Consider the following 13256-nt stretch of genomic DNA (forward strand, 5'->3'; position numbering starts at 1 on the left):
CTCTGATTCAGACAGCCTCTACTTAGTCTGGCTCGGATCTGTGCTGTGGGTGAGCCGGGCGGGAGGTGGGCCGCCGTGGCTGACGGCAGGAATGCCATGTCTATTTTTTGCCTGCTCCGGATCCTGTGTGGCTGCCCTCCCTGCAGTCCCTCATCGCTTGTGGTTTGGAATTCTCTGCAGGAGCTGCCCAGCTGAGTTCTTAGGCACAAGTCACTTCTCTGGGGTTCCTAAAAATACACAGCAGGGGGGCACCTGGGTGGCTCAGTCGTTAAGCGTCTGCCTTCGGCTCAGGTCATGATCCCAGGTTCCTGGGATCAAGTCCCACATCGGGCTCCCTGCTCGGCGGGAAGCCTGCTTCTCCCTCTCCCACTCCCCCTGCTTGTGTTCCCTCTCTCGCTGTGTCTCTCTCTGTCAAATAAATAAATAAAATCTTAAAAAAAAAAATACACAGTAGGAACAGAATCACCCAGATCACCTGTGAAGTGGGGGAGCTCGGAAGACCCCAGAGGAGCCTGCTTTGATCGGAAAGAATCTGTGGATTGCCTTGGTTTCTCTTGGAGGGAAACAGAAATAGTCACCGTCTGATCAGGAGATGTGTGGCAGAGGGAAAGAGAGCTGATCTGATCCCTGGCTGTGCAGTCGTGAGCACTTGGGCACAAGATCTGAACATAGTGGAGCCTCTGTTTCCTTAGCTGCCAGTGGGGACTTTGGCACTCCCCCTGAGGGCCACTGTGTAAGCCGGCACACAGTAGGTGCTTAATCCATGCTCCTTGAACTTGAGCCCGATGCAGGAACAAGCCTCGCCTCCCCACCCCATCTCTCCGGCAGGATCTGGTGTTTGCCCAGGAACAGTGTGAACCTGGATCTCACACTTTTGCCTGCAGAGGGGGGCTGTTCTCGTTTCTGCACTGTGCACAGACACTCAGGGGTGAGAGATGCTATTTTACGAGTGAGCTGTGACACGCTGAAATTAGAATCGCATGGAAGATGGTGAGTGGTGAATTCTCGGTCTGTGTGGAAGGCACACATCACAGAGCTGAGAGGTGATGTCCCCTCGGTACCCTCGGAGGGGGCGAGGGCACTAACATCTACCAAGTGACAATCTTTGGTGTGTTGCATACAGCTGTAGGTGCCTAGTCTTTTTATCTTGACACAGATGCCGTGAGGTGGGGGTTCATCCTCATTGAACAGACAAGGAAACGGGGCCCAGCCGTTTCTGAATGGGGGCAAGGGTCTGGGCGAGACTGCGCTTTCCTCTCATGCCACTGGCCTTGCTTACTCTCTCTCCGTATGAGTGTAAGTGGGGACCTCCACTTTCCTGTGGATGACCACACACGGCGGCCACTGAGGCTCTCTGTGGAGACATTGCTGTACGCACCCCCACCAACCCCCTTGGCACTCAGAGCTATAAAATGTCCTGTGTCCTTGGGCTGTACAAACAGGATGTCACCTCACACCACTGTCTCTCAGACAGGGAGATCAGGCCAGGGATCAGGCAGAGAAGAGAAAAGCGCTTTGCTCCTGAAGGAACACAGGTGCATCAAGCCACTCTGAGATCTACACGGTCAGCTCTCCATGCTTCAGGCAAGGATGGGAGCTCCCTGCCTTGAAGACCAGCCTCGCTCCCTGCACCCCACGCCCTGCGGTCCAAGCCAGCAAACCCCATGCACGTCAACTCGCTGCCATCGATGTGCCAGGCACCACGCCAAGCCCTAAGCTGACTTGTGACGTCTAGCATAGAAATAGAAGGGAATCCAACTTGGAGCACTGGGGAAGGGCCTGGACTCGGCCACACAGTCTGCGGCCTCATGGGGTGGACAGGACCTGTGGGGTGGGATCGAGTCAAGGCGGGGTCGTGGGCCAGCCCCACAGACGAGCACAGGACCGGGATGGCTCGGAGTTCGGGCAGCGCTGACAAAGGAAAGGGTTTGGGTGCTTCCAAAGGTCTATGAACTCCAGGAATTGGAGGTTCCTCTCGGAACCTGAGTTGGGATCTGTGCTTTTAAAGGTTAAAGAAAAAGTTTAAATGAGAAAATATAGCAGATGAGGCGCGCATTGCCACACATGGTGGGGAGGTAAAGCGCTGTGCCCTGTGGCCCCCACTGGGCTCCGACAGCATCGGGAGCACGGCCTCTGTGGGACTTGTTTCTTCCAGTGGGACTGGCCCAAGGGCGACATTGTTAGGGAAGAATTTAATGTGTAGCCCAAAGCTTGCACAACGGGCGTCTAGACCTCTTGCCGTCCTCAGTGACTCTTGCCACGGCTCCCTCACCGGGCCTGAGGGCGGACGGTTGACCGTGTGTGGCCCTGCCATGCCTCGGAATCACCAGACACGTTTGGCCTGTGTGCCCGTCTGGTCTGGCCCAGTCTGCTTGAGGACACCGCTGTTTTTCTACCCTTCAGTTTCCTACCCATTCCCAGATTAGATGGCCTACGAGCTCCGCAGCCCTGCCGGCCTACAGCGAAGTGAAGGAGGGAGCCCACACAGCATCCATGCCAGCGCCTTAAGCCCACCACCTGATTCCTTGTTTGCCAACAATTTATGTTTGTGGCCATCACCTGATTCTGCGTAGCCCCAGCCCACAGGGGCAGGCCAGTGGTGAGGAGACAGACTTACCTTCATCTTCGAATCTATGCTCCTGCCATTGGTGCTTCTTAAACCAAAACATTTATGCCCCAAAGTGCCAAGACCCCCATTTCCAGGAGAAGATGCTGACGGTTTAGGTTTGACAAAGACCAGAAAAGGCAGCGTGGTGGCTCGCACCGCCCTTGCTCTGGGTTCACAGGGCTGAGGGAGGGGACCAGAGGGCCAGGAAGGACTCCACCTGCTGGAGAGGAGCACTGTCCTCTCTCTGAGAGAACACTTCACTTTCTCTTAACAGAGAAGCTTTCTGCAGCTAAAGGAAACTTTTAGGAAAAGAGTCTTGGAGGAAAAATAAAAGAGGGCCATTTCTGGAGAAGTATTTCCTTTGTACAAAATGAACAATGCCCGGGGCGCCTGGGTGGCTCAGTCAGTTAAGCGTCTGCCTTCAGCTCAGGTCATGATCCCGGGGTCCTGGGATCGAGCCCCGGGTCGGGCTCCCTGCTCAGAGGGGGGTCTGCTTCTCTCTCTCCCTCTGCCCCTCCCTCTCCTCCCCTTTACCACACTCATGCTCTCTCTCAAATAAATAAATAAAATCTTAAAACAAAACAAAACACAACAAAACAAACAAAAATCGCCAAATGAACAATGGCAGGGTCTGGTCTCTGAAGGAGACTAACCAGTTACGGGCAGTTCAGTCGGCGGCCGTGCCTCCCCCTTCTGAGTCCAGTGGGCCAAGCGCTGGGGAGACTGCTCCCTCCCACAGCTGCCAAAGGCCTTCTCCCCAAAGAACAAGTAGGAGGAGCCAGGGCAAGGGCACACGGGGCTCAGGACGGGAGGTGGCCGGTGGCGGCCTGGATGTGACTGGCTGTGTGCCCCCCACAAGGACTCACAGGGCAGCAGCTACTCTTGCTCCCGCAAGGGGGCCGGCACTGGTGCGTCCAGGATGGGCGAATGCGCCGAAAAGGACCAGCTCACGACAGGACGACTCAGTGCCTGAGCAACAAGAGTCAGTGACTCGGTCACCAACACAGATGAGGGGGCAGACCTCCAGGAAGGCAGGCTGAGACACTGTGGCCTTCTCTCTCTTCAGCCTGGTTATGCCTTGGCACTCAACTCTGCAGGACGTCACCCCGAGAACAGAAGGGTCTTGGCCCCAAGAGATTGCTAAACCCTGGGTGTGAGTTTTATTTGTGGCACCCCGCCTTCCCAGGAAGACAGCACTGTTGTTGGAACCTTCTGGTCCTTTCATCCAGTTAGCACACTGGCGGTGGGCACGGCACCCCCACCCGGCCCTCTGCCTTCCTGATAGTCCGTGGCCTCCCTGCTCTAAATGTGGTCCTTGGACCAGGAGCACCCGCAGCACTGCAGCTCCTGGGGACTGTGGCCTGTTGGATCAAGGGCTGCATTGTCACCGGACCCCAGGGCATTCTTGTGGGCTGTGAAGGTTGATGGGCGGCCATCACAAATGCCTCTTCCCAGGACCCACCCTGAAGGGTTCTGATGGAATTAGTCTGAGGTGGGGCCCTGGCGTCAATAGGTTTGGTTTTTTTTTTAAGCTCCCTGGGTGATTCCAGCGTTCAGTCAGAGTAGAGAAAGTGCTCCTGTCCCATCATGGTTTGGACAGGGTTGGGGGTGGCACACAGATATCTCTGAAGGGCATGCTGCCCTTTTGAAGGAGCCACGATAAAAGCTGTTTGGACGGCCCTGACCCTCAGCCCTTTTTCTAAAGCTGCATGGTAAGTTTCACACCACATTTCTAACAAGACGCAACTGGGTAAAGGCAAATCTTTTGATGACAATAATGTGGCTTAAAAAAAAAAAAAAGAATTAGGTGATTAGCCTCTTCCCCACAAAAAAATCCAAGAAGGTTGCAGGGGCAGGATGCTTGGAACAGTTGCAAAAGATACTCCCTTTCCCTGCTGTTCTTTCAGGGGTTGTTTATTCTTTTAGCCTAAAGGCTAATGGGGGAGGAAAGGGTGAGGCAAGGCAAAATGAACCGAGCAGGGGCAGCGGGTTGATTGGTGTGATGCAGAGCCAGAAGGGCTGAGAAGGGGGCATGAAGTAAGGAAGGGCCATGTAGTAAGGAAAGAGCGGGGCTGGAAAGGGCCTGACAGAGCCCCACACCCTGAGGATCCATTTTGTTCAGGCTCCTAGGTGGCTGCCGCTGCGTCCCACCATGATCCCCACCAGCCAGGAGAGCCCCCCATCTACTTCCAAGGGAAGGTAAAAGAAGCCAGCAGAGGTACCAGGGAGGGGTGCTGCTCACCCATAAACAAGTTGGAATCGAGGAGGGGCGGAGCAAGATGGCAGAGGAGTAGGAGACCTGGATTTCCTCAGGTCTCAGGAATTCAGCTGGATAGGGATCAAACCATTCTGAACACCTACAAACTCAACAGGAGATCGAAGAAAAGAAGAGCAACAACTCTCTCATCAGAAAAGCGACCACTTTCTGGAAGGTAGGACGTGCGGAGAAGTGAATCCGAGGCGATATTCGGGAGGAGAGACGGCGGGGGAGGGGCCTCCGGTGGCCACTTCTGGCAAGTGATAGAACCACAGAGCACAAAATCGGAACTTTTAAAAGTCTGCTCCACTGAGGGACGTCACTCTGGTGGCTAAGCGGGGGGTGGAACCCTCCGGGACAGTGTGGTCTCAGGACCCACGGGTCACAGAAAGACCGGGGGTGCCTGAGTGTGGCAGAGCTCCCAGGTAACGGAGCAGGGAAGCCGGCTGCAGAGGCAGAGCCCAGGCACGGGCTCTCAGCTCGGGGTTGCCATAAATTGTGATCCGCGGCACAGTCGGGCCACTGCTCCTCCAGCAGGGACCCAACAAGCGGCAGACCCGGGGAGACTCACCTTCCTCCCCCGGGAGGAGCCGCACGGGAGTGCACCGCAGGGATCTGCTGGGTTTGGAGACTCCACCCGGGGTCGGGTGCCAGAGAGAGAAACGCGCGGTCACAGGCCGGGTGAGCACGGAGTGCGGCTGGAGACCGGGGAGACGGGAGTGACTGACGGCTTTTCTCTGGGGGCTCACTGAGAAGCGGGGCCCCGAGTTCTCGGCTCCTCCACGGCGGAGATTGGGAGGCCGCCATTTTCACTCTCCGCCTCCAAAGCTGTACGGAAAGCTCGCAGGGAACAAAAGCCCCGGAGAGCAAACCCGAGCAGATTACTTAGCCGGGAGGGGGCAAGGGCGGGGCAATTCCGCCTCCGGCAGAGACATTTGGAAACCACGGCAACAGGCCCCTCCCCCAGAAGATCAGCGAGAACAGCCAGCCAAGACCAAGTTTACCGATCAATGAGAACGGCAGAACTCCAGCGCTAGGGGAATACTGCACATAGAATTCATGGCTTTTTTACCATGATTCTGTAGTCTTTCAAAGTTAATTTTTTTTAACTGTCTTTTTTTCTTTTTTCTTTTCTTTTTTTTTTCTTTTTGAATTTTTCTTTTTCCCTTTTTCAACCAACATCTTATCAATCCCTTTTTTTAAAAAAAAAACATTTTTATTTTTCATTTTTAGAGTCATATTCTATCCCTTCAGAGTAGTTACCCGTATTTTTGGCTTATATATATAAGTTGTTCTCTCTTTAAAATTTTGAGATAGTTTCTTCTAACAGATCAAAATATACCCTAAATCTCTAGTATATGGTATTTTCTATTCCCCTGCCTGATCACATCCTCTCCCTTTTTTTTTTCTTTTTTTAAATCCTCTTCTTTCTTTTTTCAAACAACTTCTTATCAATTCCTTTTATAAAATTTTTTATAATTTCCATCTTTACAGTCATATTCCATCCCTTCATCAGATCAACCCTTATTTTTGTACATATATAAGTTTTTCTTTCTTTAAAATTTTGGGAGGCACTTTATTCTAAAAGACCAAAATACACCCCAAATCTAGTGTGTGGCACTGATCTATATACCAGCCTGATCATATTTGATCACATTCTGGTTTTTTTGTTGTTGTTGTTTTGTTTGTTTTTGTTTTTATCTTTATCTTTTTCTTTTTTTTCTTTTTCTTTTTTCTCTCTTTCCCTTTCTTTTCCCACTGCTTCAGGTTTTTTCTGATTTGTTTAGAGTATATTTTCTGGGGACGTTGTTACTCTGCTAGCATTTTGTTCTCTCATTAATCTATTCTCCTCTGCACAAAATGACAAGACGGAAAAAATCACCTCAACAAAAAGAACAAGAGGTAGTACCGACTGCCAGGGACCTACTCAATACAGACATTAGTACGATGTCAGATCTAGAGTTCAGAATCATCACTTTAAAGATACTAGCTGGGCTTGAAAAAAATATGGAAGTTATTAGAGAAACCCTTTCTGGAGAAGTAAAAGAACTAAAATCCAACCAAGTAGAAATCAAAAAGGCTATTAATGAGGTGCAATAAAAAATGGGGGCACTAACTGCTAGGATAAATGAGGCAGAAGAGAGAATCAGTAATATAGAAGATGAAATGATGGAAAATAAAGAAGCTGAGAAAAAGAGAGATAAACAACTACTGGATCACGAGGGCAGAATTCGAGAAATAAGCGATACCATAAGACGAGACAACATTAGAATAATTGGGATCCCAGAAGAAGAAGAAAGAGAGAGAGGGGCAGAAGGTATAATGGAGCAAATTATAGCAGAGAACTTCCCTAATTTGGGGAAGGAAACAGGCATGAAAATCCAGGAAGCACAGAGAACCCCTCTCAAAATCAATAAAAATAGGTCAACACCCCGACATCTAATAGTAAAACTTACGAGTCTCATAGACAAAGAGAAAATCCTGAAAGCAGCTCGGGAGAAGAGATATGTAACCAAAAATGGTAGAAACATTAGATTGGCAACAGACCTATCCACAGAGACCTGGCAGGCCAGAAAGGACTGGCAGGATATATTCAGAGCACTAAATGAGAAAAATATGCAGCCAAGAATACTCTATCCAGCTAGGCTGTCATTGAAAATTGAAGGAGAGATAAAAAGCTTCCAGGACAAACAAAAACTAAAGGAATTTGCAAACACAAAAGCAGCCCTACAGGAAATCTTGAAAGGGGTCCTCTAAGCAAAGAGAGAGCCTAAAAGCAACATAGACCAGAAAGGAACACAGACAATATACGGTAACAGTCACCTTACAGGCAATACAATGGCACTAAATTCCTATCTTTCAATAGTTACCCTGAATGTAAATGGGCTCAATGCCCCAGTCAAAAGACACAGGCTATCAGACTGGATTAAAAAACAAGACCCATCGATATGCTGTCTGCAAGAGACTCATTTTCGACCCAAAGACAGCCCCAGATTGAAAGTGAGGGGGTGGAAAACCATTTACCATGCTAATGGACACCAAAAGAAAGCTGGGGTGGCAATCCTTATATCAGACAAATTAGATTTTAAACCAAAGACTGTAATAAGAGATGAGGAAGGACACTATATCCTACTTAAAGGATCTATCCAACAAGAAGATCTAACAATTGTAAATATCTATGCCCCTAACATGGGAGCAGCCAATTATATAAGCCAATTAATAACAAAAGCAAAGAAACACATCGACAACAATACAATAATAATGGGGGACTTTAACACCCCCCTCACTGAAATGGACAGATCGTCTAAGCAAAAGATCAACAAGGAAATAAAGACTTTAAATGACACACTGGACCAAATGGACTTTACAGACATATTCAGAACATTCCACCCCAAAGCAACAGAATACACATTCTTCTCTAGTGCCCATGGAACATTCTCCAGAATAGATCACATCCTAGGTCATAAATCAGGTCTCAACCGGTACCAAAAGATTGGAATCATCCCCTGCCTATTTTCAGACCACAATGCTTTGAAACTAGAGCTCAATCACAAGACAAAAGTCAGAAAGAACTCAAATACATGGAGGCTAAAGAGCATCCTACTGAAGAACGAATGGGTCAACCAGGAAATTAAAGAAGAATTAAAAAAATACATGGAAACCAATGAAAATGAAAACACAACTATTCAAAATCTTTGGGATGCAGCAAAGGCAGTCCTAAGAGGAAAGTATATAGCAATACAAGCCTTTCTCAAGAAGCAAGAAAGGTCTCAAGTACACAACCTAACCTTACACCTAAAGGAGCTGGAGAAAGAACAGCAAATAAAGCCTAAACCCAGCAGGAGAAGAGAAATAATAAAGATCAGAGCAGAAATCAATGAAATAGAAACTAAAAGAACAGTAGAACAGATCAATGAAACTAGGAGCTGGTTCTTTGAAAGAATTAACAAGATTGATAAACCCCTGGCCAGACTTATCAAAAAGAAAAGAGAAATGACCCAAATCAACAAAATCATGAATGAAAGAGGAGAGATCACAACCAACACCAAAGAAATACAAACAATTATAAGAACATATTATGAGCAACTCTATGCCAGCAAATTAAATAACCTGAAAGAAATGGATGCATTCCTAGAAATGTACCAACTACCAAAACTGAACCAGGATGAAATAGAAAACCTGAACAGACCTATAACCACTAAGGAAATTGAAGCAGTCATCAAAAATCTCCCAAAAAACAAAAGCCCGGGGCCAGATGGCTTCCCAGGGGAATTCTACCAAACATTTCAAGAAGAATTAATACCTATTCTTCTGAAACTGTTCCAAAAAATAGAAGTGGAAGGAAAACTTCCAAACTCATTTTATGAGGCCAGCATTACCTTGATCCCAAAACCAGACAAAGACCCCCTCAAAAAGGAGAATTACAGACCAATATCCCTGATGAACATGGATGCAAAAATTCTCACCAAAATACTAGCCAATAGGATCCAACAGTACATTCAAAGGATTATTCACCATGACCAAGTGGGATTTATCCCTGGGCTGCAAGGTTGGTTCAACATCCGCAAATCAATCAATGTGATACAATACATTAACAAAAGAAAGAACAAGAACCATATGATCCTCTCAATAGATGCAGAAAAAGCATTTGACAAAGTACAGCATCCTTTCTTGATCAAAACTCTTCAGAGTATAGGGATAGAGGGTACATACCTCAATATCATAAAAGCCATCTATGAAAAACCTACAGCGAATATCATTCTCAATGGGGAAAAACTGAGAGCTTTCCCCCTAAGGTCAGGAACGCGGCAGGGATGTCCACTATCACCACTGCTATTCAACATAGTATTGGAAGTCCTAGCCACAGCAATCAGACAACAAAAAGAAATCAGAGGCATCCAAATTGGCAAGGAAGAAGTCAAACTCTCACTCTTTGCAGATGATATGATACTTTATGTGGAAAACCCAAAAGACTCCACCCCAAAACTGCTAGAACTCATACAGGAATTCAGTCAAGTGGCAGGATATAAAATCAATGCACAGAAGTCAGTGGCATTCCTATACACCAACAACAAGACAGAAGAAAGAGAAATTAAGGAGTCGATCCCATTTACAATTGCACCCAAAACCATAAGATACCTAGGAATAAATCTAACCAAAGAGACAAAGGATCTGTACTCAGAAAACTATAAAATACTCATGAAAGAAATTGAGGAAGACACAAAGAAATGGAAAAACGTTCCATGCTCATGGATTGGAAGAACAAATATTGTGAAGATGTCAATGCTACCTAGAGCAATCTACACATTCAATGCAATCCCCATCAAAATACCATCCACTTTTTTCAAAGAAATGGAACAAATAATCCTAAAATTTGTATGGAACCAGAAAAGACCCCGCATAGCCAGAGGAATGTTGAAAAAGAAAAGCAAAGCCGGCGGCATCACAATTCCAGACTTCCAGCTCTATTACAAAGCTGTCATCATCAAGACAGCATGGTACTGGCACAAAAACAGACACATAGATCAATGGAACAGAATAGAGAGCCCAGAAATGGACCCTCAACTCTATGGTCAACTCATCTTTGACAAAGCAGGAAAGAATGTCCAATGGAAAAAAGACAGTCTCTTCAACAAATGGTGTTGGGAAAATTGGATAGCCACATGCAGAAGAATGAAATTGGACCATTTCCTTACACCACACACAAAAATAGACTCCAAATGGTTGAAAGACCTCAATGTGAGACAGGAGTCCATCAACATCCTAAAGGAGAACACAGGCAGCAACCTCTTTGACCTCAGCCGAAGCAACTTCTTCCTAGAAACATCGCCAAAGGCAAGGGAGGCAAGGGCAAAAATGAACTATTGGGACTTCATCAAGATAAAAAGCTTTTGCAAAGCAAAGGAAACGGTCAACAAAACCAAAAGACAACCGACAGAATGGGAGAAGATATTTGCAAATGACATATCAGATAAAGGGCTAGTATCCAAAATCTATAAAGAACTCATCAAACTCAACACCCAAAGAACAAAGAATCCAATCAAGAAATGGGCAGAAGACATGAACAGACATTTTTCCAAAGAAGACATCCAAATGGCCAACAGACACATGAAAAAGTGCTCAATATCGCTCGGCATCAGGGAAATCCAAATCAAAACCTCAATGAGATACCACCTCACACCAGTCAGAATGGCTAAAATTAACAAGTCAGGAAATGACAGATGTTGGCGGGGATGCGGAGAAAGGGGAACCCTCCTACACTGTTGGTGGGAATGCAAGCTGGTGCAGCCACTCTGGAAAACTGTATGGAGGTTCCTCAAAAAGTTGAAAATAGAGCTACCATATGATCCAGCAATTGCACTACTGGGTATTTACCCCAAAGATACAAAAGTAGGGATCTGAAGGGGTACATGCACCCCGATGTTTATAGCAGCAATGTCTACAATAGCCAAACTGTGGAAAGAGCCAAGATGTCCATCAACAGATGAATGGATAAAGAAGAAGTGGTATATATATACAATGGAATATTATGCAGCCATCAAAAGGAATGAGATCTTGCCATTTGCAACGACATGGATGGAACTGGAGGGTATTATGTTGAGTGAAATAAGTCAAACAGAGAAAGACATGTATCATATGATCTCACTGATATGAGGAATTCTTAATCTCAGGAAACAAACTGAGGGTTGCTGGAGTGGGGGGTGGGGTGGGAAGGATGGGGTGACTGGGTGATAGACACTGGGGAGGGTATGTGCTCTGGTAAGCGCTGTGAATTGTGCAAGACTGTTGAATCTCAGATCTGTACCTCTGAAACAAATAATGCAATATATGTTAAGAAAAAAAAAGAAGAAGAAGAAGAAGGTAGCAGGAGGGGAAGAATGAAGCGGGGGAAATCGGAGGGGTAGACGAACCATGAGAGACGATGGACTCTGAAAAACAGGGTTCTAGAGGGGAGGGGGGTGGGAGGATGGGTTAGCCTGGTGGTGGGTATTGAGGAGGGCACATTCTGCATGGAGCACTGGGTGTTATGCACAAACAATGAATCATGGAACACTTCATCTAAAACTAATGATGTAATGTATGGGGATTAACATAAGAATAAAAAAATAAATAAATAAATAAAAAGACAAAAAAAAAAAAAAAAGAAGTTGGAATCGAAGAGAATAACCTCGTTGCCAATTCCCTCAGTCTCTTCGGATAATCCTGCAGGAGTGTGGAGAGAGCCTCAGGTCTAGCTCCGGGAAGGGGAGACCCCGGACAGCCCCCCTTGAGGTGCGATCTCCCCCACAAATCATGACCCCCTCAGGCTAAGTCAGGTTTGTGCCACCCAGTGGTGCTGACTCAGCAGGGACCCCAGGTCTTACCACCGGAGGATAATTTGGGGGCAAAGACCTACAGCTAATGGGCCCAAAGTTGCCAGCCCCCAGCCCCAGAAAGAGAAGACTGAGAGCCAGGCAAATTTGGATTCAAACTCTGGTTCTGAATCACCAAGAAGGTCTATGGTCCTCAGTTTCTTCATCTCTCAAATGGGAACAATGAAACAGACCTCGAAGCGTTGCTGGGGAGGTTACCTGAGACCTGGTTCCCAGAGAGCTCCTCCCTAACTGCCCTTCTGGCTTCTGGCCCCAGGAGAAACTCAAAGATACTCCTTGGCTGACTGAAGAGAGAGCACCTGCTGATGTTTTTCAGAGTGCAGGTTTCAGGAAAAGTGTGGTCTGCAGCTTTGCAACAAACGTCACGGTCACAGACAGAACCCCAAACTATTGCACCCCCAAAAAAGGACAACTCTCCCAGAAGTGAGGCCCACCTCCCCATGAGCAAGGGACTAGAGTGTGTCACCGGCCCTTGACATGCCCTTGGGGCGTTCCTGGATGAAGTGCGGCGCCCATCACTTTAAATACTAGTGACTTGCACAAATGCCTCTATTGATCCAAAAGGTTTTAATGGCTCCCTAAGATCATTTTTAAGCCTCTGCCACTGAAAGACTTGACATGGGGGAGGGAATTATAATTGCTATCTTCAAAAGTGGCTCCGGCAAGCTGACTGGTGCGAAAGAGGGCCAGAACGCCAGGCCTTCTATGAGGGTGACATCCGTGCAAGGGTCAGCCCAGAATTTGTTGGTGGCGGAGGAATGCACCCTCAGGCCAGCTGGGACTAGAAAGTGCCTTGTGCCTTTCCCGTAAGCAGAGCTGGGGAGGAGGCAGCCAGTGCTCCCTGCTGTCTGCCCCGTGCCTGACGCATCGCAGGGGCTCCCCAAAGATGTGTTGGAGAGACGACTCGTTCCTTGAATGCCAAGCGTCTAGAAGTCTGAACCCCCCAGCTCCGACGGGGCAGGCACCTGCAGGACAGAGGTAACAGCCCCCCCCCCCCCCCCCCCCCCCCCCCCCCCCC

The 13256-nt window shown here is 47.7% G+C and overlaps 1 protein-coding gene across 2 annotated transcripts in view; it reads right to left on the minus strand.

Moving 5' to 3' along the window:
• MGLL (monoglyceride lipase) overlaps window positions 1–13256 on the minus strand; it is a 121470-nt gene that overhangs the window by 20814 nt on the left and 87400 nt on the right. The gene's annotated exons all lie outside the window — the stretch shown is intronic.

Source organism: Neomonachus schauinslandi, chromosome 1 (genome assembly GCF_002201575.2).
Source record: "Neomonachus schauinslandi chromosome 1, ASM220157v2, whole genome shotgun sequence".
Lineage (NCBI taxonomy): Eukaryota > Metazoa > Chordata > Mammalia > Carnivora > Phocidae > Neomonachus > Neomonachus schauinslandi.